The sequence below is a fragment of the Erinaceus europaeus genome, chromosome 2, assembly GCF_950295315.1.
Source record: "Erinaceus europaeus chromosome 2, mEriEur2.1, whole genome shotgun sequence".
NCBI classification, from domain to species: domain Eukaryota; kingdom Metazoa; phylum Chordata; class Mammalia; order Eulipotyphla; family Erinaceidae; genus Erinaceus; species Erinaceus europaeus.
In genome coordinates this window covers 180,848,466-180,871,340 of record NC_080163.1, presented here as the reverse complement: position 1 = coordinate 180,871,340, position 22,875 = coordinate 180,848,466, and the positions used below count along the sequence as shown (strand labels likewise).

General features: G+C 45.5%; 1 long non-coding RNA gene across 1 annotated transcript in view; it reads left to right on the top strand.

The window, feature by feature from the left end:
- LOC132537029 (uncharacterized) overlaps positions 1-22,875 on the top strand; it is a 126,896-nt gene that overhangs the window by 70,506 nt on the left and 33,515 nt on the right. The window contains exon 2 of the long non-coding RNA XR_009548546.1: positions 12,703-12,783. This is a non-coding gene — a long non-coding RNA (uncharacterized LOC132537029). The remainder of the gene's footprint in view (positions 1-12,702; positions 12,784-22,875) is intronic.

The window sequence follows — 22,875 nt, the reverse complement described above, 5'->3', positions numbered from 1 at the left end:
GGGCCCGTTGGTATATACCTAAAATAGATTACCTAGCTTGCTCCTTTTTTTTTTTTTTTTCAAAATGGGGGCCTCAAATCTCATCTGCTATATTCTTACCTATAGGTTACTGCTTATTAAACAATTTATCCATTTTTTTTAATGAGAGAGATAGGAGGACAAAGAGAATGAGAACCAGATATCTCTCTGGTATATCCATTGTCAGGGATCTGACTCCAGACATCTTGCTTGAGAGTCCAACACTTTATCTACTATGCTACCTCCCGGACCTCACAAATAGTTATTTAAATCCTCTGGTGCCAGGTTTATAGCAAATTACTTTTTTTTTTTTTTTTCCGGATTTTCCCAGGTGCATCATGCAGATGGACACACCAACAAGACAGCTAGTGGTGATCCAACATGCTGCTTCTTTGGCTGGGAGCACAAGGGGACCTTAAGGTCGCCGAGGCCTTGGAAGAGGACAGGCCACTGCCAGCCTGGAGCCCAGTGGGCCAGCCAGGCCCCTCCAGGCCATGGCTTTGAAAGCTCATGCTCCGCTCATGGAGTTTGGAACCACTTTTCCACAGGCAGGGCCAAGTCTTTGCGGCGCAGGAGGCTGGAAGCCGCGGAGCCGCCAGTGCCTCCGATGCACACCTGGCCAACCAGCTCCTCTGGAGTGGCCACTTGCCGGGCTGTGATAATTCATCACCGGCCGGTTCACAAATGGACTTAAGAAAGAAGAGATGATCTATTTTGTACACGCTCCTTAAAGGGATTCCATTTTAGCTCCGATTGTAATTTTTACCTTTTTTTTTTTTTTCCAAGGGAATTTATTGACACAGTGCCGAGCTCAGCCCTAGTTTTCGGCATCATCCTTTTGTCTGCAAGTACACTCACCAGCCGCTTAATTTGTCACAGCCCTGGAGGTATCAGAACTAATGAGCTTTGTTTGAATAGACTTTTTCCAGTTCATCTAGCACACTTTGGGGTAATCACTCAGTTTCTGTTTGCTTCTGATCTGAAGCATTGTGGGAAATAGAAGAAAATAATGGTTAAAAAAGCAGGAGACATTGGGAACAGCCACATTTCCTGCAAAGCCCCGAAGATACTATTTTGGCTGATTTTATTATTATTTTTTTTAATTGTCCCACTTACTGAGGTATTGAGAATACTCTAAGTAGGACCATTACCATGTAATATTTGACGAGAATCTGCTGGGATGGGGGCATTTCAATCAGTCAGGAGTTTACACTTTGCCTTCTTTAAGCAATTCATAGCTAGCAAATCTTTAAACAACCTAACCTCTTAAAGTTTGAAAGTGGACAGATAATAACCATGAACACATAACCGTGTGTCAGCACCAAGAGAACTAAAAAATTCCACTCCAGGGATTGTAGACAGGAATGCTTTTCTATTGACAGGACACTGACATTTCCCTTTCTTTCTTTCTTTCTTTTTTTTTTTTTTTACATTTCCATTTCTTTAAAGTGGCTCTCCTCACAACCCTCCTGATGGCACCATGGCACATGGGATGCTAAGGATCAAACTTCAGGAACTCACGCTTGAAGGACCAACCCTTTGTCCATTACACCACCTTCTGGGCAGCAAGGGACCTCTGCTTTTAACCTCCACTTTCCCCTGGAAAAGCATCATTATCTCTGCCGTCCAGGTGGGCAGGGTGTCCAGGGTGAGCATTTCTTTCTAGATTTATTTATCTGTAAATGAGATAATGGTTAATGGTTACAGAGAGTTAATGGTTTATAATACAGTTGTTGACACATAAGTGTGGCTTTTCCTTTCCCCACAGTAGGTTCTGTAAGACACACTCTCTCCCAACCCAAATTTTATTTATTTATTTATTTATTTATTTATTTATTTACTTACTTACTTATTGCCAGAGCACTGTTCAGCTCTGGCATATGGTGGTGCTGGGGATTGAACCTGGATTCTAGCAGTTCCTTCCAATCTAGGGCTGTTTTCTGCAGATTTTTGGAATAAAATTCATGAGAGAGAGAGCATTAGAGAGAAAGAGAGAGAGAGAGCATTAGAGAGAAAGAGAGAGAGCATTAGAGAGAGAGAGAGCATTAGAGAGAAAGAGAGAGAGACAAGACAGACAAAGAGGGAGAGGGAAAAATAGATAGATGGATGGATAGATACATAGACAGACAGACAGATAGATTTTTTTTTCCCCCCAAAGGGAGCAGGGAGGACACAGGTAGACACACAGCTTGACCGGCACAGGGGGTGGCTCTATGCAGGGACTGTTGTTACTCAATGAAAGGTGTACCTGGCATGTTAAGAGGCCTCCAGCTTAGGTGAATCTACAGTTAATTCCAGCTTGCACAGTCACTGTTCCTGGGACTGGGCAAGAGTGATCAGTTTCTTGGCAAATGACCCCCCCACCCTCCCCACCCCAGAGCTCTCAGACTTCCTGATCCTTGGTCACAGGCAGCAAGTAAAAGGGCAAGGACTTGAGCAGGTGCTCTCTCCATTTCATCTCATATTCTAAATGCTCCCACATCATACCGCCAGGGTTTGTAAACATTTTCACCAGCAGCTGGGGCCACCACAAAAAACTTAACCGCACCCATGAAATCTGACTCTATGCTGGGCTCTGTGGGGTGTTCTCCAGCAAGGAGGAGGCCTGATCTCTGGAGACTGAAGTCTAAGAACAGAGCAGATGTCAAACCAGTAGTTCCTGGGAGGGCTAGGGAGATGGCATAATGGTTATGCAAAAAGACTTTCATGCCTGAGGCACAAAAGGTCTCAAGTTCAATCCCTTGTTCCACCATAAGCCAGATCTGTGCCCTGGTGTGTGTGTGGGGGGGAGTCCCCAGAGAGCAGGGCTAGGGCAGGCAGAAGACGGACAGAAATTCTAGTTCGAAAGGGAGGTTACCAATGTGTCCTGGAACCTCACCTCTCCAGAGCCCTACCCAGCTAGGGAAAGACAGAAGTAGCCTGGGGGTTAGATCAACCTGCCAACACCTGTATTCAGCTGAGAGACAATTACAGAAGTCAGAACTCCCACCTTCTGCACTCTAAAAAGAATTTTGGTCCATACTCCCAGTGGGGGAGAAATGATGGGGAAGATGAACAGTGGGCTCTGAACTGTCAGGAGAGAGGGGGAGGGAGAGAGAGAGAAAGAGAGAGAGAGAGAGAGAGAGAGGGAGAGAGAGAGAGATTTTTTGCCTCCAGGGTTATTGCTGGGGCTCAGTGCCTGCACTACAAATCCACTGCTCCTGGAGGCTATTTGTTCCTTTTTGTTGCCCTTGTTGTTTTATTGTTGTTGTGGTTACTATTATTGTTGTTATTAATGATGTTGTTGTTGTATATGACAGAAAGAATCGGAGGAGGGTAAGACAGAGGGGGAGAGAAAGATAGACCACCTGCAGACCTGCTTCACCGCTTGTGAAGTGACCCCCTGCAGGTGGGGAGCTGGGGGCTTGAACTGGGATCCTTGTGCGGTCCTCGTGCCATATGCTCCTAACCCACTGTGCTACCACCTGACCCCCAGAAGGGATATTTGGATGTAGTCATAGGTGTATCTGTGACTTGAAAAGAGAGGATGGGACCATGGGAAAAAAAAGGGGGGGAGGGGGCAAATATATACAAATATAGAGCGATAGTTATACCCATATCTACAATCGTAGGAGAACTGCTGTTGCTTACAATGGAGAGAATGGGGGTTCAGAACTCTGGTGGTGGGAATAATGTGAATTTGGACCCCTTGTTATCTTGTAATTTTGAAAATCAATATTAAACTATTAATAAAATTAAAAAAAAAGAAAAGAAAAAAGGGAAGAAAGGGAGGTTACTAGTACTGCCATCCTGGTGCATGGACCTGTGTCTTGGACTTCCAGAGAGCTTGGCTTCCCTTGGAAAATACCAGGCTTGAAGGACTTTGTCCTTGGAGAGTTATGGACTGTGGTTGAAGCCCCCTGCTGCAGAATTCATCTAGAAAGAGCTGAGTAGGTTAGGCTGGGGCCCTGCTGAGTGTGCATTTGGAATGGTTGGCACTTGCTCCTCTTCTCTGTGGGTTCTCATTCTCCAGCTTAGGAAAGAAGCCTGGCTCTACCCTCCTTGATTTCTGCCTCTGCTATTGCTGGGCCCCTAATCTGACCTTTTCACTTTTGCTGATTTCTGACCTGGGAGGTGGTACAGTGGAGAAAACATTGGACTCTCAGGCATGAGGTCCCAAGTTCAATCCCCACCATTGCATATGCTCTGGTTCTCTCTCATAAGTAAGTAAATCAATCTTCAAAAACTTATGCTGATTTTCAGGAGTTATCCCTCTTTATGAAGGATAAATATTATTATTACCTGTTTGGTAATATTGTTATTATGCCATGTGTACGACCCAGGTTTGGGGCCCCTGTCACATTGAAGGAAGCTTTAGTGGAGTGGCGTCTCTCTTTTTCTCCCTGCCTCTATAGAAATTACTAATATTGGGGGCCAGGCGGTAGTGCAGTGGGTTAAGCACATTTGGTGACAAGCACAAGGACCCATGCAAGGATCCCAGTTCCAGCCCCTGGCTCCCCACTTGCAGGGGGGTCGTTTCACAAGCGGTGAAGCAGGTATGCAGGTGTCTTTCTTTCTTTCCCCCTCTCTGTCTTCACCACCTCTCTCAACTTGTCTCTGCCCTGTCCAACAATAACAACAACAGCAGCAGCGACAACAATAACAGTAACAACAACAATGGAAAAAAAATGGTCGCCATCTAAAAAAAAAAGGAAGAAATTACTAATATTATGGCCCGGGGAGACAGCATAATAGTTATACAAAATATTTTCATGCATGAGGCTTCAAGGTCCTGGGTTCGCATCCCCAGCACCATCATAAACCAGAACTGAGCAGCACTCTGGTCTTTTTGTATTTATCTCTCTCTAATTCAAATAAAACCAATAAGACACACACACAAAAAAGACTAACATTATTATTGAAGAACAAACACCTCATCACAGACCCCTGCAAGCGTCAACCTGGCTTTGACCTAGCACGTTATGATTGGGCCCTCCTCAATCGCTATCGAACAGGCCATGGAGCCAGAGACGACCCGAACTGCCCCTGCAGCTACAGACAGACTATGACCCACATAGTCAACGACTGCCACCTCTCCAGATTCAAAGGAGGTCTCGAAACTTTACATCAGGCTCAACCTGATGCTGTTGACTGGCTACGGAAGAAGGGCAAATGCTAGAAGAAGAATTGAAGACACAGCTATTCATGTTTTTAAAAAAATATTTTATTTATTTTATTTTTGAGGGAAATGCAGAGAGAGAGATAGAGAGATAGAGATAGATAGATAGATAGAGAGGGAGAGAGAGAGAGAGAGAGAAACAACAGAGCACTGCTCAGCTCTGGCTTATGGTGGTGTGGGGGAGTGAACCTGGGACTTAGGAGCCTCAGGCATGAGCATCTATTTGCATAACCATTATGCTGTCCCCCCCTATCCCCCCCCCACCCGTAGTATCTGTTTTAAAGGAGTAATTCTTCTTCTAGTGTTGGCCCTTCTTCTGTAGCCAGTCAACAGCGTCAGGTTGAGCCAGATGTAAAGTTTCGAGACCTCCTTTGAATCTGGAGAGGTGGCAGTCATTGACTATGTGGGTGGGTCATAGTCTGTCTGTAGCCGCAGGGGCAGTCGGGTCATCTCTGGCTCCCCAGGGATGGAACATAGCGGCGCACTGGCCATGGCCTGTCCGATAGCGATTGAGGAGGGCCCAATCATAACGTGCTAGGTCAAAGCCGGGTTGACGCTTGCAGGGGTCTGTGATGAGGTGTTTGTTCTTTACCTCAGCTGACTGCCAACTCTGTTTCCAAGAGTCTGGAACAGAGAAGTTCAGTGTAGGTGTAGGGGACCAGATTGGATGACGAGACGTCAAGCGTTGGACAGGGTTGGTGAAGATATCCGCGTATATTGGCAGGTCCGGTCGAGCGTAGACGTGGGAAATGAACTTAGAAGATGCCGCATCCCGACGAATATCTGGCGGGGAGATGTTGCTAAGAACTGGCAGCCATGGAACCGGGGTGGAACGGATGGTTCCAGAAATTATCCTCATGGAGGAATATAATTTGGAATCGACCAAGTGGACATGGGGGCTACGGAACCATACTGGGGCACAGTATTCTGCAGTGGAATAGCATAATGCCAGAGATGATGATCGTAGTGTGGAAGCGCTCGCGCCCCATGAGGAGCTGGCCAGTCTTGCAATGACGTTATTCTTCGCGCCCACCTTTGCTGCAGTTTTTATGAGATGTTCGTGAAATGACAGGGTGCGATCGAGAATAACGCCAAGATAGACTGGCTGGGCTTCATGCCGGATTCTCGTATCGCCAAGCTGCACATTAAGCTCACGCGAGGCCGAGGCATGGTGTAGATGGAAAACAGATGATACCGTTTTTGCAGTGCTAGGGATTAGTCACCATTTTTTACAGTAATCAGATATCAGAGACATGTCTTTCATGAGTGTTTCCTTGAGGATGTCGAACTTGGATGCCTGAGTTGCACAGCAGATGTCATCGGCATAGATGAACTTCCTTGATGCTGAATGCGAGCAACTACTAAAGCAGTATGATGAGTCGGGCGACCCAGATGTGGCTGACCATCTCATTGCCTCCCTGGATGCAGCACGCCAAGCCCGCTGGCAAAAACTCACGGAAAGTCTGAACTTCACCCACTCAAGTAGGAAGGCATGGAAGCTTCTTCACAGACTGGGTGCCGGTAGCCAACCCCCTCCCGTCTCCCATCCTCCCGTATCTCCAATCTCAGTGGCCAGTCACCTAACTCAAGTTGGACATGCTAAGATCGACCCAGTCTGGAAAAGAGAAATTTCCCATGAGTGGTCATCCCACTTCCGTTTATCTTGTCCATCTCCAAAACTCTCCCCCTTTACACTGTCTGAACTGGAAGACGCTTTGAAGAGGGTTAAACCAGGAACAGCTGCTGGCTATGATAACATCACCCCAGAACTCATTCTTAACCTGGGTCCCGCGGCAAAGAAGTGGCTCGCTTCATTCCTGTCCCACATCTTGGAATCTGAGTCTATGCCCAAAGTTTGGCGTCGTGCAAAGATTATAGCGGTTTTGAAACCAAAGAAAGACCCAACACTGGCCACCAGCTATAGACCAATTTCTCTCCTCTCCGTGTGTTACAAACTCCTTGAGAGGCTGCTTCTGTCATGTATTTCTCATCTTACAGAGAAATTCCTATCACCCGCCCAAGCTGGTTTCCGCCCAGGAAGATCTACCTGCGAACAAGCCCTGGCCCTCTCAACTTACATTGAAAATGGATTCCAGAAGAATTTAAAGACGGGTGCTGTCTTTGTTGATCTCACAGCAGCCTATGACACGGTCTGGCACCGTGGTCTCCTGGTCAAGATCTCAAGATGCCTGCCTCCATGGGTGGCCAATACTATATCGTTTTTTCTCCAAAACAGAAGATTCCGGGTGCATCTGGGTGACAAGTCTAGCAGATGGAGACTTGTCTCAAGTGGCCTCCCCCAGGGCTCTGTTCTGGCTCCTACGCTATTTAATATTTACATCAATGACCTCCCAGAAAAGGAGTAATAAAACAGCGTAACAGGAAAACTTCCACACTGGGATCGCTGTCAATATCCTTAAAACAAATATCACGAGTCCACGACTTTGCAACTTCCCAGGCACAGCGTCTGATGTAACCTCTGAGGCGTGTGTGATACTTTAGACTTTCCAATTGCTGTCACCCCCTGTTCTCTGTTCTGCGTCTACAAAACAACCTTGTGAGGAAGATAGAAGGAGTATTCCCTTCATTGCCTACTTGATGGCTATTACAGCCACAACCTAATGAAGGCGTTGTGGGAGATGACTTGCAGAGGAGAGACTGCTGACTCCGAGGGCTGGCTTTTCTTTCTGCTGTACCTACCACCTTGCCTCACAATTCTGACTTATCATTAGTAGCAGCCTATTGTGACCTTGGGATCACTTTCTTTTCTTTTCTAATGAAATCTCTTTGGCTCTTATTTAATAATATGAAGTGTTGCTTTCGGCTATGGATACTCTCCTTAAGACTAAACTGTTGTGGGTCGCTAATTTGAAATGAAAACCACCTTATTTGCATTGCTATTGGCGGAATCTCCCAACCAAGACAGGGTCAATGAGAAATGCCCTGTGAACTTTTTTTTTTTTTTTTTAGTCTCTGTGCATCTTTTTAAAATTAAATTAAATTATTTTGGATAGAGACAGATAAATTGAGAGAAAAAGGCAAGAGAGATAGAGAGAGTGACACCTGCAACATTGGTTCACTGCTTATGAATCTTCCTCCTGCAGGTGGAGACCAGAGTGCTTGAACCCGGGTCTCTGAGCACTGTAATGCCTGTGCTCAATCAGGAGCGCCACCACCAGGCACCTCTGATTTAAACAGGGTTTCCCTTTTTCTGGCATTTCTCAGAGACTCTCTCTCTCTCTCTCTCTCTATCTTTCTCGCTAAGCTTGGGAAAAATTTTCCTGCCATTTGAAATCTATTGCATCCACGTTTTCCCGAAGGCTTCAACAACATCCTGGGAGACTTATACCTAACTTTGCTGCAAGTGATTCGGCATGTGTCTGGCGAGCAGCTTCCCTATAACTAAAAACATCTGCAGGTGAAGTTCCTGGGAACTCAGGCATAGCCTCCCTCTATACCAGGGCCGTATAGGGGGTGGGGCATGCGGAGGGAGGGGCCAGTGTGCAGAAAGTGGGCAGAATATGGCTGTGTGGGGGCCCGAGTGAGAGTGTAGTGTGAGAGTGTGTGTGTATGTGTGTGTGTGTGTGTGTGTGTGTGTGTGTGTGTGTGTGAGAGAGAGAGAGAGAGAGAGAGAGAGAGAGAGAGAGAGAGGGAGAGGGAGAGGGAGAGAGAGGTGGGCTTGTCCAGGCCTGAGGATGGTTCACATATCCCTTCCCCAAGCTTTGGACATGAAATGTAGATTAATATATATTTAAGAAGAATTATAAAATTATAAATATTATAAATTATAAATATAATTTATATTTATAAGGAAAGAGATACAGAGAGAAAGGTATATGGAGGGCAGAGTACTGCTAAACCCTGGGTTATGGTGGTGCTGAGGACTGAGTCAGGGAGGGACCTCAGAGCCTTAGACATGAAAATTATTTTACAGAACCACTGTGTTGTTACCCCAGCGTGAACATGAAATGTAAAAATGCCACTTGAGGGTTTTTCTCACCCCAGAGGAGGGGTGTAGAGAGTGGACTCTAGATTGACATTCTGTTTTTTTTTTTTAATATTTATTTATTTCCTTTTGTTGCCCTTGTTTTATTGTTGTAGTTATTATTGATGTTGTCGTTGTTGGATAGGACAGAGAGAAATGGAGAGGGGAGGAGAAGGCAGAGAGGGGGAGAGAAAGACACCTACCTGCAGACCTGCTTCACTGCCTGTGAAGCAACTCCTCTGCAGGTGGGGAGCCCAGGGCTCAAACTGGGATACTTACGCCACGCTACCATCCAACTCCCATGTTCTTTTAATTTTTGCAGAAGTACTACTCAGCTCTGGCTTCTAGTGGTGCTAGAGATTGAACCTGGACCTCAGAGCCTCAGAGCCTCAGAGCCTCAGAGCCTCAGAGCCTCAGAGCCTCAGGCATGAGGTGTTTTTTTTTTTTTCTTTTCAGAACTACTGTGCTATTTTCCTGACTCTTCAGATTGGTATTCTAGTTTCAGCTTTGGTTACCCACTTGCTGCAAGTCTTCCTGTAAGTCACTGCATGTCACTCATCTTCCCTGTCCTCCTCACAAGGAGTGAAAACCACAGATGGCATGCCTAGGGAGGGTGACCTGGGCCTTGGGTCACTTCTCTGGCTGGTAAGTCTAGTCTTTTCTTGCATCACAGAGAATTGGTTTATTCAAGACAATTGAGCAGAATCCTAGCCCATCAGGAGTGGTAATCTGGAGGTATTAATGTGAATGTCAGTAGTTCCAATTTTGTGTAATCAACAGTAAGATAGACATTCTGTTAATTTCACACGGTGAAATGACGCAGAGTGGGGAAAAAATGTTAGCGATAAATATTGTCTGAACTCACTCAAACTTGTGATATTAAAAAAGAAAAAAGATTTCCTAAGTGGTTACACCCTGAGCTCTCTGACTCATAGATTCTCCGATGCAACACTTCAGCTTTCTCTTTAATATGCGGAGCTTATCCACTAGCATCTTTGTGACTAAGGCAATCTGTGAGCACAGATGACAGTGAGGGTATCCCTTCTCATATGTCGACTCCTTTGACTGACACCACAACCTGGGCAGAACTCAGACCATCAGGATTCATTCCCATCTTTGTCCTAGAACCTTTGCTTTAGTTCTTCCTTATTTTTAGGTAGGTGAGAGTCTATTTTCAGTGCATGTAGGATGCAGAGGTATCCAAGGCTTCCTAGCCTTGGTTCTGGTGAGCCTTTGGGCACCTGTTCTCAGGACTGGAGAAGAAACATCAAGTAAGGAGAAAGGTTTGAGCCTGTGGGGTTTAATTTTCAGGTGCCTGGACCTCATAGCCATATCAATAATCTACCCCACCTCAACACCAGCAGTCTCCGCCCCCCCCCCCCCGTGAGGAACCACATCCTCTTACTTTTTTATATTTTAATTTATTGGATAGAGACAAAGAGAAATTGAGAAGGGAGGGGGAGATAGAGAGGGAGTGATAGAGAGACACCTGCAACCCTGCTTCACCATTCATGAATTTCCTTCTGCAGGTGGGGACCAGGGGCTTGAACCCAGGTCCTTGTGCACTGTGACATGGACACTTAACCAGATGTGCCACTGTCTGGCCCCGGCCACTGTCACTTGTTATTATTCCCAATCCAGCCTACTAACAGAATGTTTCTTAGAAGAAACAATTATGACACTTTCATTAAAAATGATATATTTTTGGTAAATTGAAAGAGCGAGAGAAACAGATCATCACTCTGGTACATGCGATGCGGGGTTCAAACTCTGGACCTCATAATTGAGAGTCCAGTACTTTATTCACCATGAAACCTCTTGGGTCATACCAATTCCATTCTTCTCCTCCTCCTCCTCCTCTTCCTCACACACGTTCCATCCATGCTTTTCCAAAGACTTCTAGAACATTATGCCTGAGTTTACACCTAGTCTTGTGAATATCACAGTATCTTGAATAAGTGGTCTTCTCTAACAAAACAGGTGAAGTTCATGGGGCATTTATGAATCACTGTCAGGCACTTACCTCTTTCTCTGCACCCCCCCATCCCAAATATATGCAGAGGTTGTGTGTGTGTGTGTGTGTGTGTGTGGGGGGGGGTTTGCAGAGAGTCTGTGGAAAGCCAGGACTTGAACCTGGGTCACATGTATGGCAAGACATTTGCCCCACCTGGTCAGTTACTTCTCCAGCCCCTTGACCAAATTCCATCATAAAAGGGAACATTGCATTGCTGTCCTCAGTGAGAATTTTGTGGGTCAAGGCTGATGCTGGTTATGCGCATTATCTAGATAACCAGATGACCCTAAAACTAAAAGGATTAATCTCTTTACATGATGGTCTGACGTCGGCTGTGAACCGATTTCTTTCAGCACCTGTAAGGCAGGTGTATAAGTCTCTTTGCAGAGACTTTGTTTTCCTGGGCTGCGGAGACAGCACAATGGTTCTGCAAAAGACTCTCATGCCTGAGGCTCTGAGGTCCCAGATTCAATCTCCTGCATCACCACAATCCAGAGCTGAGCAGTGCCCTGGTTATAAATTAATTTGTTTTCTTGTTTTTCCAGCAAAGGCTGAGAGCTCACCTGGCTTGTCCAAGGAACTCAGACGACTCTGTGCTTCTCTTTCTCTCTTTAAAAATATTCACTATCAGAAAAGTCACAATGTATTTTTCCATGGTGTTCTATGCAAAAATGTATCACGACTTTTCCGACAGCCATATATATATATATATTATGTATATAATATATATATGGAGAGAGAGAGAGAGAGAGAGAGAGAGAGAGAGAGAGAGAGGAAGAGAGAGAGAGAGATAACCAGAACATTACTCTGGCACATGTGATGCTAGGGATCGAACTCAAGAACTCATGCCTGAGTCCAGTTTTTTTTTTTTTTTTTTTTTTGCCTCTAGGGTTATTGCTGGGGCTCGGTGCCTGCACTATATATAAATCCTCTGCTCCCAGAGGCCATTTTTCCCATTTTGTTGCCCTTGTTGTTGCCCTTGTTGTTGTTGTTATTGTTGACATTGCTGTTGTTGTTGCTGGATAGGACAAAGAGAAGTTGAGAGAGAAGGGGAAGACAGAGGGGGAGAGAAAGACAGACACCAGCAGACCTGCTTGTGAAGTGAACCCCCTGCAGGTGGGGAGCCGGGGCTCGAACCGAGTCCTTACGCAAGTCCCTGTGCTTTGAGCCATGTGTGCTTAACCTGCTGTGCTACTGCCTTCCCAGCCCCTAAGGTTTTTCTTAATCTACCACACCACTGCCCAGTCCATCTTTGCTCCTCATTCCTTGTCCAGGCCACACTTTCTAAGCCAGAGTGCTGCTCAGACAGTGATGCTTAGTCAGGAGGGCCAGGATAAGGGCAAACCCAGGTCTGGGAACTGAGCATTTTTTCTCTCTGTGAGTTATTGGTTGCTTTGGGGAGATGTTTGGTTGGGGACCCAGCACAGGGCTTCCCCTTCCACTCTGCAAGGGTTACTGATGGGCACTGGCAGGAGGCAGCTTGAGGGAGCCCTATTGTAACTGAGCACATATTTCTCTCTCTAATAGGTGTCACCGAGCTGCTCATGGTGATAGAAGTCTGCTTAGAGAAGGCCACAGCTGGGCTCTAGGAGCAGAGTGGAAGCTGATGTTTGTACCTGGCCCTGGGCATCAGAGAGCAGGGCAACCAAGGCCAGCACACTTGGGCGCAAGTTGTAGATGGATCTATAGCATCCAGGTATTTCTTTAATTTATCTTAAAGTCCAAGAGTTAAGAAAAAAAAAAGTGGGGAAAAAAAAAAAAAGCAAGTTCTAGGGTAGGGGAGATAGCATAGTGATTATGCAAAGAAACTCTCCTGCCTGAGGCTCGGAACTCCCAGGTTTAATCCCCAGCACCATCATAGGCCAGAGCTGAGCTGTGCTCTGGTAAGAAAAAAGAAAAACAAGAAGAAAAGAAATTCAGGTTCAAGCCCCTGGCTCCCCACCTACAGGAGAGTCGCTTCACAAGTAGTGAAGCAGGTCTGCAGGTGTCTATCTTTCTCTCCCCCTCTCTGTCTTCCCCTCCTTTCTCCATTTCTCTCTGTCCTATCTAACGATGATATCAATAACAACAACAATAACCACCACAACAAGGGCAACAAAAGGGAAAATAAATAAATAAATATTTTAAAAAAAGTTAAAAAAAATTCATACTGGAATCTGAAAGTGATGTAGGTGTAGCCCTGTGTTTGGGCCGCCATCCACAAGATCTCCAAAGTCACGAGCCTCAGTGGTAGCGAGTGCCAGGAAACAGCTCCTTTAGATAGAGGGCTTTGTTATGTGTGCGACACCAGTTCACTGAAGGAAGCTGTGGCACTGCTTTCTATTCCTCTTTCTCAGCCTCTCTGTTTCTCTAGGAGGTGGGCAGGGGAGTGTCTCCTTATGACCATTCAAAGGCTCAATCTGAAGTCATAAACTAGGAAACCTTAGGCTAGGTTTGGCATTCAGAAGTGATTTAATTTGTTTATATTTATTTATTTTTCCCTATGTTGCCCTTGTTTTATTGTTGTAGTTATTATTATTATTGTTGTCATCATTGTTGGATAGGACAGAGAGAAATGGAGAGAGGAGGGGAAGACAGAGAGGGGGAGAGAAAGACAGACACCTGCAGACCTGCTTCACTGCCTGTGAAGTGACTCCCCTGCAGGTGGGGAGCTGGGGGCTTGAACCAGGATCCTTGGGCTGTTCCTTGTGCTTCGTGCCACATGCGCTTAACTCACTGCGCTACCACCTGACCCCTAATTTTTTATTTAAAAAAATTTTTTTTTACCAGAGTGCTGCTCAGTTTGGGCTTCTGGTGGTGCAGGGGATTGAACCTGGGGCCTGAGAGCCTCAGGCTTGAAATCCTTTTGCATAACTATTATGCTATCCCTCCTGCCTTCAGAAGTGTTTTTAATCACCTATCAGAGTCTTTCTTGTTTTAACCTTAAAAGTGTGAATCAACATTAAAAAAAAAAAAAGAACAAGAAGGAATTGTCCCAAACCAATCCCCATTTCCAGTTTTCACCCTACCCCTCTACCGCCAAAATGCAGAGCATCTGGCCCTACAGAGCTGCTTTTCTTCCCAGAGGTGTCTGTCTGAGTGGAGGTGAAGCCGCCCCTTTCCAGAGGGTTCTTGTATTTGATGTTAGCCTTAGGGTTGGGAGGTGTCTCAGCAGTGAAGCACAGGGCTTGCATACATGAGGTCCCAGGTTTCATCCCTAACACACACACACACACACACACACACACACACACACACACACACACACACACACACACACACACACACTTAACAAAAGCCAGCCACAGGAGCAGATGGCCAGTAGCTGTTTACCTTGTGTTGTTTGTCTTAGAGGAGGTGACGAACCCTGTCCTCATGTGTCTACCCACAGAGGATGGGGGTGGGTGGGAAGTGGTTTCTTCTCACACCCAGACTTCCTCCCTCCTCTGTGGCCTTTGTGAGTCCTGCAGTTATTTGGGTTTGAGGTCACTGGGCTAAATAGACTTCATTGGGTAAGTAAGTAGCATGGTGAGAAGTTTCCCTAACACTGTGTCTTCTGAAATCCCCAGTAGGTTGGGGAGATGACTGTCCCTGGAAGCTGAGGGAGGATAGGGGTTAAGTCAGGTGTAGCTGGCTGGGGGCAGCCAGACATGATCAGGTCCAGAGCCAAGTGCTGAGAATCAAAGAGGCCATTAGGTGAAGCTCAATTTACAAATTTCCAAGTGACAGTTCACTCTAGGAACCCCCCTCAGCCCCCCCCACCCACACTTGGCAATCTCTTGTGTTGATAAATTGATTACGAAGGCAGGGTTAAATGAAGCAGGCACCCAGCTTGTGTGTGCCTGTGTGTGTGTGTTTGTGGTATATGACACACCATGTGTGGCTTCCTGGAGTCAGGGAAAATCTGTCAGCCTTTCTAATACTGAGCAAGTTTTGACAACAGAATAAGATGTATTTTGAACACATGCACGTCCTGCCTTTTCCAAAGGGGTAGCTAATGAGGGAAGAGCCTAAGAGGAAAGAGGGAGGTGCAGCTGAGTTTCTTTGTGGGGTGTTTACTTACTGGACTTCTGAGGACAAAGGCTGGGGAGCATCTGGGGGCCATCAGGACATCTATGACTTCTTGGGCTAGTCCCCAGGACCAGACGGGGCCCCAAACTGAAGTGTTTTGGAATCTCTGCTGTCCAGGTTGTTAAAGACTCAAACATTCCCCCTGCACCCATCTTCTCCCCCCCATCTTCTCCCCCCACCCCCCAAACATAGACTCTTGTAACACCAAGTAAGAAGGGAAGCAATTGGGTCAGTGTAACCTATAAAGCAGAAGACACCTTTTACACCAGTGGTATCAGAATGCAGATTTAAGGCAAGCAATTAAAAACAGGTAGAAATTAGAGATTGGGATCCTGCCAAGCAAGCTTTCTGTAGTCACTATCCAATTTCTGTGCAATGGATCAGACTTCTGTCAGTGGTGGCCAAGCTGGATTTTGATGAAGAGCTGCAAATCTGTCCCTTCTGCAGCCTCTGCGACTTGCCACACTGGAAGCGTCCGCTCACGCTGGAAGCGTCCGCGCCATCCCTTGCATAATTTGGAGTTAATCATTTGTACTTCACAGCCTTTGAGAGGCCTTAGACTTGGGAGGTGGGGACAGATTTGGCTTTTTAATCGCCTTGTATATTGTGCAGCTCGAGATAAATGACACCGACTGTCTGAAATCTACATTCTTGCTTCTGATGCAAAACTGTAATTAATTTTGTGCAGTGTTTCAGAATTGATCGTGGTCACTTGAATTTCTAATTTTTCATTCACTTCAAAGACCTTGCTTTTCTTTTTTTTCTTTTTCCTTCTCTCTCTCTGTTTCCTTAAAGGAATGCGCTAAGCCACAGAGCAGTCTGTGATGCTGGTATACTAAATGACTCTCTTATGCCTCTTTTCAATAAGGTGAAAGAAAGGTCAAGGCCTATGGTCCGTGTTTATCTCTGACCTGGTAGTCAGATGCATTTCCTGATTTATAGGAAAGACTATCAGAACTTACTAAATTATAACTAAGTAGTTTGGTGGCACTTAAGCATTGTAAAAAATAAATAAATAAATAAGTAAATAAAAGCTCAAAAAGCTTCATTCACACATCCTATTCAGTATAAGACAATTAAGCACAACTTAGGCAATAATTACCCTAATTAACTACACTATGATGTTTGTATTCAAGATTGTGGCAAACGTAGTATCACTTCACCGTTTAAATAATAACAAGGTTCTCTAATTTCTCTGTATTGATAGTTGTTGCATGTGATTCTTTGTTTGGTATATTTCACTGTAAAAATATTTGTCAGGGAAAGATTGAACAATATGAATGAATTTGATTATGCTATTGTCAGAAGCCCCATGCATCACAATTCCTTGTTTTTAATCACTACTGTAAACCTTGCAGCCAGAGGGCATAGTTTTAATTTGGGTGTCTTACTAATGAAAAGAAAAAAAATAATTGTTTTGCCAGGATTTAATAATAAGCAATAAAATCAGCCAACCAGATTTTACCTCTGCATTCAATCTCTTTTTTATTATAAAACATTTTTGTCCTTTTTTTTTTTTTTTAGATTACAGGCGCAGATACTGAACATTTTACTAATAAATATTTCAGTTTGCTTATGGAGGCTAATGCTGTCATCTGAATATGGAATTATATTTCTTTCATGCTTCATTATCATTTCATGGTAGTAATGACAGTGAGGCGATGGAATATTTACAGGCTTTTCAGAAGACATTTATCCAATACATTCCCTGAAGGGCACCTAGGCTTAAAGATACATTATCCTTTCGCAAAGCTCTGCCCAGAATCCTAATTCCTGAATCAACCAATCAGAACTTTCTATTCCCCCTTCAACACTTAACACATTGATGAAACATCCCTCCCTCCCTCCACCCCCACTGGTAGACCATTCATCCTGGATATTAAGAGAGATAGAGTCATAGGAGAAATGAGACTATGAGCTCAGTTGTTACAGTCTGTGAAATGGACGCATAATTCATACTTTCACTGTCGCCTTGGTGGGTCATAACTTGTCCCAATTTTGTCTAAAATGCTGCTCCCCTATTTAAATTATCTTGTCTTCCTCCTCTTTTTCTTCTTAATATATATATATATATATATAAATTATATATATATATAATTTATTTATTTTACTAGATCACTGCTCAGCTCTGGTTTATGGTGGTGTGGGGGATTGAATTTGGGACTTTGGAGTCTCAAGCATGACAGTCTCTTTGCATAACCATTATGCTATCTACCCTCTGCCTTAATGTATTTTTTTCCTTAATGTATTTTTTATTGCCACCAGAGTGATTGCTGGAGCTCGTACCTGCATGTTGGATCCTCCACTGCCACTCCCAATGTCCATCCCCCCTCTTTTTTCTTTTTATTTGATAGGACTGAGAGAAATTGAAAGGGTGGGGAAGACAGAGCTAGAGGGACAGAGACAAAGTGACACTTGCAATACTTGCTTCACCACTTGTGAAGCTTCCCTCCTGCAGGTGAGGAGTGGGGCCTCGAACCTGGGTCCCTCCTGCTTTTGATAATGTATGTGCTTAACCAGGTATGCCATTGCCTGGCCCTCTTAAATTACTTTCTGGAGTGGTTGGTCTTATTAAATGATAGGCCAGTGAGATAGCATACTGGCTATGCAAAAAGACTTCCATGTCTGAGGCTCTGAGGTCCCAGGTTCAATCTCTGGCACTAGCATGAGCCAGAATTGAGCAGTAGCTTATTTAAAAGAAGAGGAAATGATGAAATCCTATTAAATGAAGGTGAGATTGAGGTTGCAGAAGGCAAACAGACTTTTGGGATATTGAAGGGGTGTGGCCCTGTGTCTATATGGAGGGATGTGTCTAGAATGATGGTTTCTCTGAGAGGCAGGAGGTCCCGTTGGGGTGGGCAGAGCTTACCTGTGTTCTTGTTATAGTCCTTCTTGGGGGCATTGCTGGAGCCTCCCTGCTGCACCCTCCCTAGAGTTGGCAGTAGACTCTGGGGAGTTTGGGGGTCATAGTGACCTGACACATGTGTGCCTCATTGACGTGTACAGCTGTTTCTTGCCTTCTGAAAATTGGGCAGATATGAGCCCAGTACTGTCAGGTCTGATTTTTCAAGATAAACCAGAAACTTGGATTTGCATGGAAATTTCCCAAATTTTTGAAAACTGGCAATTAGCTAACAAAAATTTACAAACTGCTATGCAAAACCAAGCGAGACCATGGACTGTACTGAAGAAGGTGCAGCGTCCGGCTTGACCTCTAGCCTAGGGGTTCCTAGTGGCTCTCTGCAGTGGGTTCTGCTCCATTGGGCCATAGCGGTGCTGGGCAATGGTGTTCTGCTTGGACTTCACTCATGTTGCTCTTGGAATGCAAGACTGTGGTTCCCATTCTCTATATCATTGTCTTCACTGCTTAATTGTATATTGCCCATGTATGTAGACTTCCTCCCTCCCTTATTTTCTTTTTTATTAGAAAAAAAACAGAGAGAGGGAGTCGGGCGCTAGCGCAGCGGGTTAGGCGCACATGGTGCAAAGTGCAAGGACCGGTCAGGATCCCGGTTCAAGCCCCTGGCTCCCCATCTACAGGGGAGTTGCTTCACAGGCGATGAAGCAGGTCTGCAGGTGTCTCTCTGTCTATCTTCTTCTCTATCTCCCCCTTCTCTCTCAATTTCTCTCTGTCTCTATCTAATAACAAATAAAAAAATTAAAAAAAAAGAAAAAAACAGAGAGAAATCGAGAGTGGGTGGGGGGAGATAGAGGAAAGAAAAGAGAGCCACCTGCAGCCCTGCTTCATTTCTTGTGAAGCTCCCCTCCCCCTCACCACAGGTGGGGACCAGGGGCTTGAACTCAGGCCTGGAGCATGTTAATATGTGCACTTAACCATGTGCGTCAGTGCTCAGCCTCTCACTGCTAATTTGACCACTGAGCTTTGGAATGGTATTTAGTGGTTAATCTGATATGACTTTAATCTCTTTAAAATCTTTTCTCCTGGACAGACCAAGCTCTGTTGGAACACTACCGAGGGTGATCTCATTTCCATCTGTGTTCTCGTCAGCACAGCTCTGTCTGCTGCTGTGCCCAGCTTTCAGAGAAAGTCCCTTCCTGGAGCATATTGAGCTGTTTCTCAACACAAGGTTATTTCCCAGAATTGTGTGGAGGGCTCAGATGCAGAATGAGGGCAAGCTCATGACTGTGGGGTTCCTGCTGGCTCTGGGGTGCCCGAGTACATGGGTGGGTGTGCCCAACAGCCACGGACAGACATTCGGCAGCACTGCTGTAGGACAGTCTGGAACTTGCAGCCCTGGGTAGATGCTCAAGGGTAGGTGGCAGCAAGAGCTTGCCTTTGGCAACTGCATTTTGCTGGGATGTAGTCACTTTGCCTTGTGACCTCGTCACTGCCCACTATTATGGCGGGATGATCCACTGATGTCCCAAGGAGGAGCCATGGTGTATGTGTCTGCTAATATGGTGACTCTGACTGCACCCTTCCTGTCCACCCAGATGGGATCACTGCCCACGTCACTGTCTCCAGCTTAGCCTTACCACTGCCTGGCACTCACACATCAGAAGAAACTAGTGAGAATCATGATGAGAGAACGGGGAGGAAGGACACTGATTTCTTGGGCCTGTCCTTCTGCAGACAGGCCTATATTTAGGTCTCCATATGAATAAGAAGTAGCAAGATGTGAGACTTTCTGGTCTAAGAGAGAAGATGAGTAAGTCTGGCCATAATTGATTTGAAAAAGGAAGCAGGGCTGGCGGCTGGCTTACCCCCCTGCAGTGTGTATTATGTTGTTCAGTTCTGGGATCATTGCCAGACCAGGTGGTGGGTATAGGACCTCCAGGCTTGCCCCATTTGCTAGAAGAAGGTTGGTCAGGTTGTGATGGGGTGCTTGAGTCCTGTATTCTGGGAACAGATTTTTGTCAAGAATTCCCTTGGCCTTGGCTGTCAAAGTGCTGCCTTGGTATCCAGCCTGAGATCCCCCTTATCCACCCCTCCAGGCCTGTGCTGTTATATACAATACTCCAGAATCCAGATGCAGGGCCGTCTCACTCACTGCTCAGGCTATAGACCAAGATTTCCTCCAGTGACTTGTGTTGTCTCAGTCGGAGGCAGGGTGCTAAGGAGAGGCTGGAGGGAGGGTGGAGAGACTCCTGTGTATCAGTTTTAAACTTGGAGTCTGTTTGAACTCTCTTTTCTAGTCTCTCTCTTTTTAAAATTATTATTATTATTTTTCCAAAACACTGCTCACCTCTGGCTTGTTATGGTTCCAGGGATTGAATCTGGGAACTCAGTTGTTTCAGGCATGAAAGTCTCTTTTTAAAATTTTTATGTTTATTTATTTATTCCTTTTTGTTGCCCATGCTGTTTTATTGTTGTAGTTATTATTGTTATTGATGTCATCATTGTTGGATAGGACGGAGAGAAATGGATAGAAGAGGGGAAGACAGAGAGGGGAAGAGAAAGATAGACACCTGCAGACCTGCTTCACCGCCTGTGAAGGGACTCCCCTGCAGGTGGGGAGCCAGGGGCTTGAACCGGGCACCTTGCGATGGTCCTTGTGCTTTGTGCCATGCGCGCTCAACCCACTGCGCTACTGCCTGACTCCCATGAAAGTCTTTTTGTATAACCATTATGCTATCATCCCAGTTCACTACCTGGTTCTGTCCTGAGCATTTTCGCAGGGATGCCCAAAATGGGATTGCCAGATGAGATACAGACTAGCCAGTTAATTTGAATTTAGGTAAGTAAACACTTTTAAAACACAAATGTGTGTCCAGTATACACAGGACATAACAACATACAATGACAACAATGACGAAACAAACTTTCTTAGTATATTGCTTTAGGGATGGTGAAATAGCTCATCTGGGTAGTGCGCTGCTTCCCATCTTTGAGCCTGGCCCATGCTGCAGTGAAGGAAGCATGTAGTCTCTTTCATTCTCTCTCCCTCTGTCTTTACCTAAAAAAAAAAGTAGGGGCTGGGTGGTGGCACACCTGGTTGACTGCACACGCTACAATGTGCAAGGACATGGGTTTAAGGCCCCAGCCCCAACCTGTAGGGGGAAAGTTTTGCAAGTGGTGAAGCAGAGCTACAGGTGTCTCTATTTCTCTCTATTGCTTCATTCTTCTTGATTTCTGGCTGTCTCTATCCAATAAGTAAATAAAGATGATAAAAATGTATATTGTGTTAATATTTAGTGTCGTAAATGTTTTGGTCATTGCTGGGGCTTCACTGCTTCTGCTTGACTTTTTCAGATAGAAAGACCTAGCACGTTATGATTGGGCCCTCCTCAATCGCTATCGAACAGGCCATGGCCGGTGCGCCGCTATGTTCCATCGCTGGGGAGCCAGAGATGACCCGAACTGCCCCTGCGGCTACAGACAGACTATGACCCACATAGTCAACGACTGCCACCTCTCCGGATTCAAAGGAGGTCTCGAAACTTTACATCAGGCTCAACCTGACGCTGTTGACTGGCTACGGAAGAAGGGCAAACGCTAGAAGAAGAAGAAGAAGATAGAAAGAGACATAGAGAAGAGAGGGAGAGAGATAGATACCATAGCACCAAGTCTTCCCCTAGTGCAGTGGGGACCAGAATCACCTGGGCTGTGTGCATGGTGAAGCAGGCATTCTCCCAGGTGAGCTAGTTTGCTGGCCTTACTACAGTAATTAAGAAAAAAAAAATCCTAAGTATGTCTCATGTACATTTGGGATACATTTTTTTTTCCAACTTTTGAACTTACCTGAAGTTCAAAGTCCACCAGACATCCTAGCCAAACCTAGTGATGCTAAACTAACTAGAGACTCTGAGCATGAGCTGCCTTGACTCCATTCCCCACTCACCCTTCAAAGCTGTGTGGGTGCTAGAAATCTGACCCTCTCTGAGTAGCTTATAGCTGTCTCTTAGAAGAGGGATGGAAGAATTTGACTACTGTCTGGTTCCTGTTGCTAAATTACAGATTGATTGCTCACTGGATTGATTGCTACGAATGGAACATCTTTATTCCTCTAAAAACAGAAGGTGCCTTGAGAGTAGGGTAGTGTCTCAACTGGTAAAGCATATATTACGGTGTACAAGGACCTGGGTTCAACTTGCTGGGGAAACGGTTCACAAGAGGTGAAGCAGTGCTGTAGGCCTCTCTCTCTCTCTCTCTCTGTTTTTTTTTTTTGCCTCCAGGGTTATTGCTGGGGCTCAGTGCCTGCACCGTGAATCCACTGCTCTTGGAGGCCATTTCCCCCCCCTTTTGTTGCCTTTGTTGTTGTAGCCTTGTTGTGGTTATTATTATTATTGATGTCATTTGTTGTTGGATAGGACAGAGAGAAATTGAGAGAGGAGGGGAAGACAGAGAGGGGGAGAGAAAGACACCTGCAGACCTGCTTTACCGCCTGTGAAGTGACTCCCTTGCAGGTGGGGAGCCGGGGGCCAAGTGCGCTTAACTTGCTGTGCTACTGCCCGACTCCCTGGTACCTTTCTCTATTGCTCTCTATCTCCCTCTCCTCCCATGCTCAATGTCTCTCTGTCCTATCAATAAAAGGAAGAAAAAGAAAGAGAGGGAGAGGGGGAGGGGGAGGGAGAGGAGGGGAAGGAGGGGAGGGGAAGGGGAGGGAGAGGGAAAAGACATGGCTGCCAGGAGCAGTAGATTTGTCATATAGGCACTGAGTCCCAGCCATAACCTTGGTGGCAATAACA